The sequence below is a fragment of the Zingiber officinale genome, chromosome 2B (assembly GCF_018446385.1).
Source record: "Zingiber officinale cultivar Zhangliang chromosome 2B, Zo_v1.1, whole genome shotgun sequence".
In the NCBI taxonomy this organism is placed as follows: Eukaryota; Viridiplantae; Streptophyta; class Magnoliopsida; order Zingiberales; family Zingiberaceae; genus Zingiber; species Zingiber officinale.
In genome coordinates this window covers 113,624,658-113,638,133 of record NC_055989.1, presented here as the reverse complement: position 1 = coordinate 113,638,133, position 13,476 = coordinate 113,624,658, and positions in this window count along the sequence as shown.

Sequence of the window (13,476 nt, the reverse complement as noted above, 5' to 3'; positions counted from 1 at the left end):
TCTCTACTTTTTATTACAAGTGTTTATGATATAGTTGAAATCTGAGAAAGGTTCGAGTTTTATTTTGTAGGGCAATTCACCCCTCCCCTCTTGCCGGCCTCCAAAGGAACCAACAAGTTCAAGTCCTAAAAAATAACGTAGAGGACTCAAATCTTTCATATCAAACTCATGGGCCAAATGCAATTTCAACTCTTCTATTCCACTTAAATCATCCCTTGTAATAATCATGTCATCAACATAAAAAGAGACTAATGCGTGATATGACGAAGTACAACGAACAAAAAGAGCAGAGTCATGTTGGCTAGGAAGAAAGCCAAGAGATCTAATCACAATGGAGAACTTGTCAAACCAAGCTCGAGGAGCTTGTTTAAGGCGATAAAGAGCCTTCTTTAGTCTGCAAACTTCACCATGGTTGTGAGTGACACCTGATAGAGGCACCATGTAGACTTCTTCTTGAAGATTTCCATTTAAAAAAGTATTTTTAACATTCATATGGAAAATAGACCACTGACGAACTGATGCAACTACAATGAGAGTACGGATAGTAACAAGCTTGGAAATTGGAGCAAAGATTTCCTCATAATCCATATCATACTATTAGAAAAATTCTTTAGCAACCAAACGAGTTTTATACTGCTCAACTGACCCATCAAATTTAGTTTTAATCTTATACACTCATCGAGAACCAATCACACGCTTCCCCAAACGAAAAGAAACAAGATCCCAAGTACCTGTTTGATACAAAGCAAAAAGTTCTTCCGCTATATGTAAAGTACTGAACAATTAATAATTAAATGATAAGGTTATTTGAGGAAATAGTCTTATTGAAAATTTTAGAAATTTTTACAAATTTTTCTGGAATTAATCGAAGTTCATACAACGTAATTAGAGGGGATGAACTTATGTATCCAAATGTGGAAGTTGATTGAGTTAATAAAATCTAAGTTTCAATTAAAACCTAGGTTTTTTTTTTATTTCCGTTTCTTTATAACCTCCTCCCGATTCTCTTTTGCGCCAAAACCACCTGCGCCGAACCTCTTCTCCCCAGGCCACCGCCGATCGTTCCTCTCCCGAGTCGCCCCCACTGCGCCACCGGAAGGCCGACACCGACCCCCTGAGCTCCGATCCGACCATTGTCTTTCCTCTCCTAGCCGAAGACACTCAGAGATTGCCGGAAATCAAGCAAGGAGCCCTGGATCTCTTCAATTTCACCGAACCCCCTTTCCTCTCACACGATTGTGATTAGCCGCCGGTCTCTTTCCCTAACGCGAGCGCCATCGGATCATCGCGAGCACTGCGCTGTTGCTCCCTCATCTTTGGCCTGCCGTCGTCATCCCTCCTCAGTCCCTGATCAGCACCGTAGTTTCCGTCATCGAGCCCTAATTCTTCCTCCTTTCATCACCCGACACCAAGATATTTTCAGCTTCTTGTTGTTCGAGCAGTGATTTGGAACAGTGGTTGCCTTCAACCGCCGATCGTTGGTGTGCTTTGCTGCCCGGCTGCCACTATAGAGGTAAGCAAATAAAACTTTATAGAGGTTTTTGGGTGTTGTTAATAGAAGTAGGCAGTGATGATTTAGTTAGTTTCATGTCCTTGTTGTGGGGGTTGGATAAGGCTACCGTGCTATTACTGCCATGCTCATATTTTCCTTTGACTTAGTTTGGGATAGATTTAATAGAAAACTAAACTTGTGTATGCTGTAATCTCTAGTTCTATTAACAGTATTAGAATTTCACTATGGTTCATTGTGGTTTGCATAGATTTATCCAATATGGGATAGTTTTGATTTAGCTTTAGTGGATGTGGTTTATGGATATAATTAGTTGGGTAACAATTAGTCCTAGGTGTTAAATGTTTAAGTTTTGAAATCTGTTTTCCTTGTCCTGCAGTAATGCTATGTTGTTTAAGCACAGGAATAAGGAGGTTAAGAAATAATGGAGAACAGTTTGTGTATTTAAATCTTCAGGTTTGGACGATGGTGTTGTAATCATACCAAGACTATTTAAGTTGTGCATAGATTTATTTTCTTTAAATCTATCAGATAATTTTGCTTAGGTTTTGTTTAATGTGGATCACACTCTAAATTAATTAGTTGGATGAATTAAGTAGGTTGGAATTATGTTGAATTGACCTATTAGTAAATGGATTGCTAAATGAATCAATTTAAGAGTTGATAATGTTGGGTTAATCTAATTTAATCAATGGATTTGGGTGAATCGAGATTCATAGTTCGATTAGGGTTTTTCTCCTAAATAAGTTGGGTTTGGATTTAGTTTATTGTTGCTTATGAGATTAGCTTAATTGTACAGTATATGACTTGCAGGACATTGATTCGAGACGGGCGTCTCGACGTGAGGATGGTTTATCATGATCTATGTTTAGAGGGGGGTACTTCTTACTTTGTCTCTTTAGTTCTTTGAACTTAGTGCATGAGCTATTTTTGGATAAGGACTGTTACCTTGAATCTACTCTTATTTTTCTTGTGCTTGATACTTCCACTCGATCTTTGAGATATTTGTTTCCATATCGATACAGTCTCTTGTTGTTGTCCATGATTAGTCGCATATACTAGATACCATGTTTGTATGCTTTGACTGTTGTTTATTACGTACTATAATGAGCATGCTGGCTTCATGTAGCATACCTAATTTTGTTTATATTTGTATGATGATTGTTGCATTTGGCGCATCATGTCATGGCATACATGTCAACGACCAATTCTCCCTTGCAGTCGAGAGAGTCGTTGACCAGGGCCACATCCTCGGCCACTCGAGAGAGTGGTAGCTGGAGTTGATGTCGCTTGTCCTGTCATGCCGCACTCGGCCACTTGCAGTTGGTGGTAGCTGGAGTTGTGAGCAACAGGGACCCCCTTCGCTGTGTAGCTACTCAGCACTTGCCCATCCAGTCACTCGAGAGTAGTGGCGGCCTTTGGGTGATACAGTTGTCATTGACCTCTCGACCATACAGGGGTCGTGGTGCAGAGAGGTGGGCGGGGTGACTATCCGTGCATACACTGTTATTATACTTTCTTCAGTTGCTGCTGTTTGAATATGCTGTTATTGCTTACTCATGCTGTTGTTGCTTACTCATGCTACTGTTGTTGACTTATGCTGATATGCTTATATATGTTGAGATATATATATATGTCTATTGTGGGTGTTTAGACTGACTTACCTATTGGAAGTTTGTATATACCTTACATGTTTCCTCTGTAGTTATGAGCAGTATTGTAACAAATTAGTACTACTTCTGAACTTCTATATCTAGCTTAGGATATGGTTTCAGGTATGAGCATTTATTATGGTTCTGTTTTAGTATCTGCTATCCCCTTTATGAGATTGTATACTGTTGGCTCATTCTCTATTTATATGTTATGTTCATGCACTATTTATTTCTTTACCCGCTGAGTTCCAATACTCACCACCCCCAAAATGGTTTTCTTTCGCCAGGTAGCAGGTAGATGAGTCATGATGCTTGGAGAGATGCCGGCTGCCAGTCTTGGGTCCTGCGCTATATTAGTTTTACTTCCGTTTTACTTGTATTTTTAGTATATTGGTCTATGTTTGGAGTTTGATTCGTAGTGTTTTGTTTTCGTGATCTTGTGGTTGTATAAGCCTAATTGGCTAGTAAACGTTAGTCATGGATTGTGGGTTTTCTCTTCGTTTTTTCGTTGCGCTTATTTCTAACCGTGTGGGCTGTGATTTAACTGCGTGGTTGTGTTTATTTCATTTTTGTCCAGCCAGGTAGGCTGAGTATATTAAACTACGTGGTTATGTTGTTTCTATTTTATGTATGTTCCAACCGTGTGGGTTGATGGTTATATAGATGTTATATGTGTATTCATTGCTTCAGATTGTCACCCGTACAGGGGAGATGTTGTCGGATTTTTGTCTGGCAAGGACTCCTCTGGGGCGTGACACCTTTAGTCTGCAAACTTCACCATGGTTACTTCTTTAGTCTGCAAACTTCACCATGGTTGTGAGTGACACCTGATAGAGGCACCATGTAGATTTCTTCTTGAAGATTTTCATTTAAAAAAGTATTTTTAACATCCATCTAGAAAATAGACTACTGACGAACTGATGCAACTACAATGAGAGTACGGATAGTAACAAGCTTGGAAATTGGAGCAAAGATTTCCTCATAATCCATATCATACTAATTGGAAAAATTCTTTAGCAACCAAACGAGTTTTATACTGCTCAACTGACCCATCAAATTTAGTTTTAATCTTATACACCCATCGAGAACTAATCACACGCTTCCCCAAAGGAAGAGAAACAAGATCCCAAGTACTTGTTTGATACAAAGCACAAAGTTCTTCCGCCATAGCCTACTGCCAAAGAGAATCAAGAACAACCTCTTTATAAGAGGAGGGCTGAGAAAATTGATGAATAGAAGCCAAAAAATAAGAAAAAGGATCACAATAAGTAGAATACACAAAATTAGGTAATTGAGTAGACTTACGAGATTATTGAGGGTAACGAGAAGGAGGATCCACTATCACAGGAGCATCATGAAAAATAGTAGGAGCAGTGGGATCATTAAGGAGTTGAAGATCAGAATCTATATGAGTGTCAATCCTACAAGTAGCATCATTAGAAGAAGAGGTGTCAGGGTGGTCTAATTGTGGGGAAACATGAGATAACATATCATCAGAGTCAGTGTAAAAAAGTTCAATATGAGTGAGATTAGATTTTTGAAGATTAGGAGTCTCATAGAGAATGGAATAGAATGGGATGTGTTCAAGAAAAATAATATGACATAAGACATAGAGTTTTTGACTAACTGGATCATAATATCTATATCCCTTTTGACCCTCACCGTAGCCATGAAAAATACAAAGAGGGGATCGAGAACAAAGCTTACTGCGTTCAACATGAGGACAAAGGACAAAACATGTGGATCCAAAAACTTTTAAGACAGAATAATCAGGAACATAACCATATAGTTTTTCAAAAGGAGACAACCCTGATGTAATAGAAGATGGAATTCTATTGATAGAATGGATTGTTGTAAGCATAGCTTCGCCCCGAAGCTCTCTAGGAACATATGCAGCTAATAGGAGAGAACGTGCATTTTCAACAATATGTCTATATTTTCTTTCAGCAACACCGTTTTGTCCAAAAGTGTCAGTACAAGAACTTTGACGAAGTGTACTATCTGAGACAAGTAGTTCACAAAAAAGATTGGATGCATATTCACCACTCAAATCACATCGAAAGCATTTAATAACAACATTATGTTGAGTTTTTACCATGGTAGAAAACATTTGATAGATACCAAGGAAATCAGAACGATGTTTCATAAGATAAACCTAAGTATAATAAGTACAATCATCAATAAAGGAAACATAGTAATGGGATCCACCAGATGTACGAACAGGAGATAGATCCTACACATCAGAATGAACTAACTCAAATGGTGCAAGAGAAATAGAGATACTTCTATAGAAAGATAAAACAGAGAATTTTGCCAATTTACAGCCACAACAATTTAAAATATCATGAGTTTGCAATTTTCCTAAATTTCCTTTAGAAGCTAAGTATTTCAAACAAGAAGAAGAAACATGTCCAAGATGAGAATGACACAAATAAAAATCAGAAAAAGTAGAGCTTAACTGAAAGGACGATAAATCAACACTAGAAGCTACAACATCTGGAACTTTCAGCTCTTCTAATATATATATAGTCCCCCTTGCCTACGACCTATTCTAATCAACTTATGGGATCACGGATCCTGCACATAGCAAGAAGATGAAGTAAAAGAAACTGAGAAACTAGAGTCACATAATTGACTGACCTAGATAAGATTCAAAGTAAGATTAGGAATATGATATACATTAGACAGAGATAAATTAGACGTACAAATAGAGCCAACACTAACTAATGACATAGGAGAACCATCAACAATCATGACCGACATAAAAGGTGATGAATTTATAGATATAAAAAAATTGGCATTAGGCGGCATATGATGTGAAGCTCCAGAATCAAGGATCCGGATAAGGGAATGTATACCTGTGGTACCACTAGAGGGCAAACCTATATGAGAACTGACAGACATAGCATGTGACTAAGATGCAAGGAACTTCTGAAACTATTTGATAAGAGCAACACCACCATAACCACCATAGCCACCTCCAGAAGCATCACCCCGGCCACCATAACCAGCACCACCACCATAAAATCCACCCGTTTAATCCGCAGCATAATTAATTCTAACCATCCGGCCATGAACATCCTTCCTATCCATGCCACTAATGGCAACAGAGGCTTCTTCATTAGAAGTAAATGTCACAAATCCAAACCCCTTGTACCATCCAGTTTCCCTGTCCATGGTAACTCAAGCTTCAACCACTTCATCAAAACTAGTAAATACTTCTCTCAGACTTTGATCATCTGTGTCATATAAAAGTCCTCCAATAAAAAATTTTGAGGATGACATCCACCTTGCTGCTTGAAATAATGGACCGGAAGTTACAGATTTCTTCAAGAGATTACCAATTTTATTTACAAAAGCCATCCTTGTGTCGAGGATTCGTAGGGGTCGACAGCTCCACACAGCCAAAACTCAATAGTCATGTTTTTTGGTCGTCAAGTGGACTTAAAAACTCAAAATCTGATCTCCACCGTTCAAAATATAGTTCTGGATGTGAGGAACATTCTCTCAAAGTTTCAAGGCGATCCAACAGTTAAAACTCAAGAAAATACAATTCTTCTATAGTTGTCTCAAAGAATTCTGAAAATAAAACTATTTCACGATTCACTAAGAGAGGAGATGGATTGACTCTGATACCATGTGAATAAAGTAAAGAATACAAATATAATGTAAAAGGCAACAAAACGAAGGAGAGAAAGAGGTAGCCGCAAAAGGAGGCTAGCAAATTGTATTGCAAAAACTTAGCTTTATAAAGGAAAAGGAAATATAAATAGACAATAAAAATAATAATAAAAGACTAATCTACCCTTATATAATAATAATTTATTATATACTAACACCGTTAACTACAAAACTCTCCACGAACCACAGATAGACTGGGATACTGCAAACACCGAATAGAGTTAGAAGGGAGACGAATCTTAGTGAAATTCCTCCGACGCTTGAAATAGCTAGCTAGTAGAAATTCGCACTACTCCTCCCATTCACCCGCTCACCTAACGGAGTCTCCCATCAAAATCAGTGCAGGTCGGACCGTAGCTATGCGACCTTGCCCGTAAGTCTAACAGATTGATCTAGTCGATCTTGAGTCAGACCTATATGACTCTAGGTTGATTGAGCTTGCCACGGGGCACCGCCATCTCCTCTGCATTAAACATGATTTAAAATTTTTCTTTGAGTTGAGGGAGGGTAGGAAGTTAGCTTTCTGAAACTTCACTGTGTTGATCAGGGGATTTTGTTTCTTGAGACACTGTGCAGGGGTGCAGTGCAGAGGACTGGAGCCATGGTCAGGAAGGAATAAATGCAGTGTTTTGTCTGCTGCCATCTGCCATGAATAAACTGTTGGGTTTCAATCAAATTCCTACATTGGAAAGATTTGGTAAAGATCATGGGGTTAAAAGGATACAATATATCTCCATTGGCATGAGGCCTTTTGGAGAGAGCCCAAGAGCAAAACCATGAGGGCTTAGGCTCAAAATGGACAATATCATGCCATTGTGGAGATATGTGGGCGTCCTTTGATACAACAAATGGTATCAGAGCCATGGTCCAAACCAGATGTCATGTGAGGCGACCTTGAACGAAGTTGAGGGTGAGCCCGGAGTAGGTCAAGGTGACCGGATGTTCGTGGGAGGCCTGGAGCAGGTAAGGGTGATCAGATACTTGTGCGGAAGCAAGTATGTCAGGATGACCAGATGCTCGCAGGGAGGCCCGAAGCAGGTCAGGGTGACCAGATACTCGCGGGGAGGCCTGGAGCAGGTCAGGGTGACCGGGTACTTGCGGTGAGGCGGGTAGGTTAGGGTGGCCGGATGCTCGCAGGTAGGCCCGGAGTATGTCAAGGTGACCGAGCGCAGATGCTGGCGGGGAGGCTCGGAGCAGGTCAAGGTGACCGAATACTTGCAGGAGCAAGTAGGTCAGGGTGACCGGATGCTCACGGGGAGGCCCGAAGCAGGTCAGGATGACCGAGTACTTGGGGGGGGGGGCTGGAGTAGGTCAGGGTGACCGGGTACTTGCGGTAAGGCGAGTAGGTCAGGGTGGCCGGATGCTCGCAGGTAGGCCCGAAGTAGGTCAAGGTGACCGTGCGCGGATGCTTGTGGGGAGGCCCAGAGTAGGTCAGGATGACCGGATGCTCACGGGGAGGCCCGGACTATGAGAGTAATTGTGGTCTTTCGTTTGAGGGGAGGATTGTTGGGTTTCAATCAAAGTCCCATATTGGAAAGATTTGGTAAAGATCATGGGGTTAAAAGGATGCAAGATATCTCCATTGGCATGAGGCCTTTTGGGGAGAACCCAAGAATAAAATCATGAGGGCTTAGGCCCAAAGTGGACAATATCATATCATTGTAGAAATATGTTGACATTCTTTTGGACACAACATAAACCAAGTGAATAGTTCAAGAGTGGCTGCACCATGACACGAGCGTTGATCCTTGGAATAAATGAAGGTTTTGGAGGTATTATCATGGGTGCAAATATAGGCATCGATTATTGCAGTTTTGTGTTGTTATTCTGAAAAAAAAATAAAAACAACAACAAAAATTACTACAAAATCAAATTCATACTTTTAGGTGTGCATTTGGATTTTAGATTTTAGATTTTAGATTTAGGGATTTACTAAACCACATGTCTAAAAAGACCATGTACAAAACTCTTGTCAATATAAGACCCCGCTCCGTATTTATCATTCTATTGAGTCTTTCCATACTCAAATACTTGTCTAATTTGAGTCTTTTCCAATTGATGGATCTAAACATATCCAAATTTAAACTTTATAATTCATTACACTCTGACAAGTCTTCTCATTTCTTTGATTCTGAATAGGAACTTTTTTTATCATTAATGAATTTTGATAAAAAAAAAATCACTGATAAAGTGATAATCCTATACGCATTTGATTCACACTAAACTTAAATCATTATATTTGCACACTCTTTTTGAGTTTTCTAATGCTCAACTTTATTTGCTCTCGGCACTTTTAAGTCGATATTAACTTTCTTGTATTCCCACCATTGTCCTTCATCCTTTTTACAAACAAAGCAAGCTCGGTAGCACCAGTTGTATAATAGAATAACTATAGAGTTTTCCTTTGTAGCACAATTCATAATGTTGATTAGCATGAACCCATCAACCCTTACCCACCCCATAAACGATCATTATTTTGTAAACATAGGAAATATCACTAATGAAACAAATTCTCAATGGAAACTCAAATCATATTCATTATTTATTTAAAAAAAACATTCCAGAAAGTAAATAATTTACACTGACAACTAAAAGTCACTAAACCACATCATAATTGCAATTTTCAAGTTTCACAATTAGCCTCAATGATTTCAACCAAACAAGCCACACAAAAATAAATAAATGAATCTAATATCTCACTGGCAACGTCGTACTGTTTCCTAGCACAAGGATTCAGAAAACCTTAAAGCCTAAAACTCCAAAACCCCGACTAGCTGCCCAACATTCATGCAAACAAAAAATGGTGAGGCTAGCAGCTGCCTGTCATGACACATCCAATCAATGCTGCTGCCATGGAGATGGAGGAATGAGCTCGAGAATCAGTTCAGTACTGCTCGTTGCCATGGACGTATGCATAAGAATTGAATGAATTTATATTTGGTGGTGCACGAGGCAATTGGGGAAAGGCCGGCTGGCTGGCTGGCTGATTTGGTGCTGCCTGCCTGCCTACATGTAGTTTTTTAATATTTTTTCTTCTGACAGAGTCAATGAGCAGACATGTGAGGAGGGAGGGCACGAAATCTCATTAGGCTTGCTCGCAGAGGTTGACTTGCCATCACCTGGCTGCTGCAGCTCTGTAGAGTAGGGAAGGAAGGGAGTGTTGTGCTTTGCATGGCATGGCATGGCATGGCATGGCAGTTGTTCTTGTCCCTATTTGCTAATGATGTGAATCATCATTATCTGTGCCATTTTTCTAGGAGTAATATTCACAGCATAGCTGCTTTGTAGTTTGAATGAGGAATATGGTATTGGCATTGGCATTGACATTGACATTTGAGTTTTGTTGGGGTTCCCAGAGTATTATGACAAGAAGCAAAGAAACGAACAGAGTATGTCTTGGAATCGGAGGCGTTTGAATGAGTTGTTTTTTTGGTCACTATGATAATGTGTTTGAATATCCTTAGGGATGCAAATGAACTAAATGTTCTTAAGTGAGATTGATGTTCAATTTAGTAAAAATTTATTTATGTTTGTCCCATAAGCAAAATGACAATTAAATGAAACAAGTTTGAATGAATTCATTAGGCATCTGTATATTTGATATGTCACACCCCTTATGTCACACACTCGTGAGCACCTCAAAATTGTTTTCGTTTTGAAATTTTTTTAAGTTTAATACTATAACTCAATTCCTAAACTTTAAAAGTAAAAATTTGATTAGAATAATTGAGAGCTTAAAAAAAATTGAGTCATGCTAGGCGAACAAGTGAGCATAGTATCAAAGTATATAGATATATATATATATATATAGCGCACAAGTGAGCATAGTGCTAATGATATCCTGGGCGACGCCTGTGACGTCACCCGTGAGCGCCCCTCATAGTCGGAGGCAGCTGCGCATGTGAGAGGTGCCCACGGACAATGCCCACCTATGTCACCCAGGATATCAACTATATATATATATATACACACACACGATTATGATATATTGTGCGACGCTACAGTACGCGACTGTGTGCGTGACGCAGTATATCATATTTCTTTGTTTTTTTTAAATTTTGAATTAAAAAATATTTTTTTAAGATTTTATTTGTAGGGTCCAGGCTTCCTAATTGGGTTAAATTTTTCAGTTAATTTTCTTTTTTAAGATTTTACCTCTAGGGTTCATGCTTTCCAATTGGATTATAGTATTTAGTTAAAAGAAAAATTTAAAATAAAATAAATTTAAGTATTTACGGAGTATTGTAATGTGTTAAGGGGATATCTTAACGTATTAGGGATTTATATAAAGAAATATATATTTTTTTAATTCAATTTTTTTTTTAAATTTTTATAAATTTTGAATTAAAAAAATAATTAAAATATTTTTTTAAGATTTTATTTCTAGGATTTAGGTTTCCCAATTGAGTTATAATTTTTAAGCTAATTTTCTTTTTTAAGATTTTACCTCTAGGGTTTAGGTTTCCTAATTGGGTTATAGTGTTTAGTTAAAAGAAAAATTAAAAATGAAATAAATTTAAGTATTTACGGAGTATTGTAATATGTTTAGGGGATATATTTATGTATTAATATTTTATATAAGGAAATGTTGAGTTTTTTAAATTTAAAATCTTAAAAAATAATAATTAAAAAAAAGAATGTTGATATGTTGCTTGACGCGCACAGTTGTGCACTATATATATATATATATATATATATATATATATATATATATATATATATATATATATATATATATAATGATATCCTGGGCAATGCCTGTGGGCGTCACCCGTGAGCGCCTCTTAGTCGGAGGCGGCGCGCATGCGAGAGGAGCCCACAGACAATGCCCATATATTTATATATATGGCGAAGCCCCAAATTAAATTACATTAATGTCAGTGGGGAGCAACTCTGGCAAAAATTGACACATTTCATGGTAACATCGTTCAGAGAAATAATGTTCTGTCTTCATGTTCAATAATCTTGCAATAGCTAATAGTTGAGAATAACCAGAAGGAATGTCTTCCCACAATTCTCTCTCACTAGCCTTCAATATATCATATATTTCTGAACTTCGGATGTAGATGTTTCCTCTATATTTGATTGATCATATGATTCATTGCGTCGTAAATCATTGATTACATTGCTTTCACATGCCTTGATGATTCCTCTGAGCAATCGGGTAGGATTACGAAGCAATACCAGTTGTAATAATTTAGAACAAACTCATACCTACATATATGAGTTTTCACTATATCCTCATCACGTAAAGTTGTATTTTTACATCTACGTTGATTATATGGACACTTTAACTTGACATCATTCAAATATTCTGGATGAGGCTTAACGAAGTTCATAAACTCTTCAACCCCAGTAAAAAAATATTGACTGATAAATCCATTGTCTAGCTTATTGTACATCCAAATCATGTTCATATATATTATATCCTAATAGGAATAAAATTTTTAATATTGTTAATCATGTCAAACTAAGCATAATTATATTTTCAAACTATGCAAGTAATTTCAATATGGACAAATATAATAAATCAAGATGGTTAATCATGTGTCGGTTGCTCCTGATCACGACTGAGCAGTGCTGGTGTCCGCTGATCAGTGTCGGCCCCACCCGATTAGTGCCGCTCGCGGTTGACAGTGCAGGGTCGTGCCCAATCAGTGACGGACTAGGCTGTGTAGTGTCGGGCCAGGCAGTGTTGGCCCTGCTCTATCGACCACGACCTTGTTTTGCTAGTCGCGACTGAGCAGTGGTTGTTGAAGCCTTGCTCTGGTGGTCGCGGCCGAGCAATGGCGTTTGCGACCCTTCTCTGGCGGCCACGATCGAGTAGTGGCAGTCGCGACCGAGCAATGGAGGTCGCAGCTAGGCAATGTAGGTCGTAGCCTTGCTTTGGCAATCACGGCCGAGTAGTGGCAGTTACGACCTAGCTCTGTCGAATGCAGGCGAGCAGTAGCGGCTACGACCGCGGCTAGTAGGGAAAAAATTGGAAATAAAAAGAAAATGAGGAGAAGAGGAGTACTTGAACGCTAGAGGAGGAGGAGTCGATCGCCGGAGGAGGAGGAGCCGATCGCCGGACAGGAGAAGCAGGAGAATTGTGTGCGTAGGAAAGGAGTCAGGCACACAAGCCCTAATATACCAAATTTAGAGATGGGCATTTTATTAATTCGTCGCTATCAACAACGGATAATATTAAAAATCTGTCGCTAATAGCGACGGTTTATTTAGTCATTCGTTGTTATTTGCGACGATTTATTTAATTATTTGTCGCTAATAGCGACGATTTATTTAACTATCCGTCGCTATTCATGACAGTTTATTTAAAAATCCATCGCTAATAACAATAGATAATTGAATAAACCGTCGCTCTTAGCGATAGATTTTTAATATTCTATCGTTTTAAGTTATCCGCCAAAATTGAAGATGTTTGGATTAAGTAGATGCGATGGATAATTAAACAATGACGGACTATCTAATTATCCATCTCTAATAGAGACTGATAATTTAATTATTTTTCACTATTAGCGACATCATCCATGTTGGTTAGCCCTAAGAAAATCGTACCGATTCCACTGTACAAAAATTTGTTGTACAAGTGTCGAACCTTTCCTTAAATAACCTATTGTGTTCTTTAGAAGT